General features: G+C 24.7%; 1 protein-coding gene across 1 annotated transcript in view; it reads left to right on the top strand.

The window, feature by feature from the left end:
- Window positions 1-1,176, top strand: part of LOC126907847 (uncharacterized) — a 6,172-nt gene that overhangs the window by 1,383 nt on the left and 3,613 nt on the right. The gene's annotated exons all lie outside the window — the stretch shown is intronic.

The raw sequence follows: 1,176 nt of genomic DNA on the forward strand, positions 1-1,176 counted from the left end.
TTGAAAAATCAACAAATCAACATAATTTTTTTTTATACTAAAACCTTAAATATCTACCTTTCATTTGATATCATTTTTTTTAAAAATCTATCACTTAACCTGCTCATTAGGGGGGATTTAAAATAGTAACTTTTTTACAAAAATTAACTTTTTCAACTTATTTATATTTTTATATAAATAAGTTGATAAGAATAGTGTTTTTTTAACTACGGCAGCCGTTTAAATGTAGAAGAAAAAGTGTCGGGACAAATTTTTTTTTTTCATTATATAGTACATAAAAAAAGCTTTAATTTGATATATGTTTAAAGGACGCAGTATTTCCGGAACATTTTCAAAAAAATCGTATTTTTTTTATTAAGTTTAATGTCTGTTTTCACCATGAAGATAAAATAAAGTCCGAAATTTTTTTTTACCATTATAAAGTATATTACATTAGCTTTAATTTAAGATATATATAAAAGTGTCAGACCTTCCGGAACACTTTCAAAAGTTAAGTTGAAAAAGTTCTACTTTCTATATGCATTTTTATGTTTTGAATCCCCCCTGTATTTAGGGAAATGGTCCGATTTAAAAAAACAGTATGTCGAATGAAAGATCTATATAAATACTACTTCTCATAAAAAAATTGTAATGATTCATACATTTTTCAAAAAGTTATAGCATAATAAAGTTAAAAATGGAAAATACAAAATCGAAAATTTTCACACAAAAATAGCATTCGGTAGCCATTTTCACCATGAAGATAAGATAAAGTCCGAAATTTTTTTTTTTCATGATAAAGCATATTACATTAGCTTTAATTTAAGATATATATAAAAGTGTCAGACCTTCCGGAACATTTTCAAAATTTAAGTTAAAAAAATTAATTTTTTGTGAAAAAGTTGTCATTTTAAATCCCCCCTTGTGGGCAGGTTAAGGGTTAAATTTATGAAAAAAATATACCAAATGAAAGGTAATGATATTATGCATCTATATAAAAAAGAATTATATTGATATGTTTATTTTTGAAAAAGTTATGGCACTTTTAAGTAAAAAAAATTGAAAAAATTTCGAAAATTAGCGATTTTTAAATTTGTAATTTTTTTGGAGGTTTCCCCCTTTTACGGGGAACGAGGGAATTTTTTTCAATTTTTAAGGGTAATGTCTTCGACTAGATACGATTTGTGATCTTTTGAC

The sequence above is a fragment of the Daktulosphaira vitifoliae genome, unplaced genomic scaffold (assembly GCF_025091365.1).
Source record: "Daktulosphaira vitifoliae isolate Bord-2020 unplaced genomic scaffold, ASM2509136v1 Scaffold_5, whole genome shotgun sequence".
NCBI classification, from domain to species: domain Eukaryota; kingdom Metazoa; phylum Arthropoda; class Insecta; order Hemiptera; family Phylloxeridae; genus Daktulosphaira; species Daktulosphaira vitifoliae.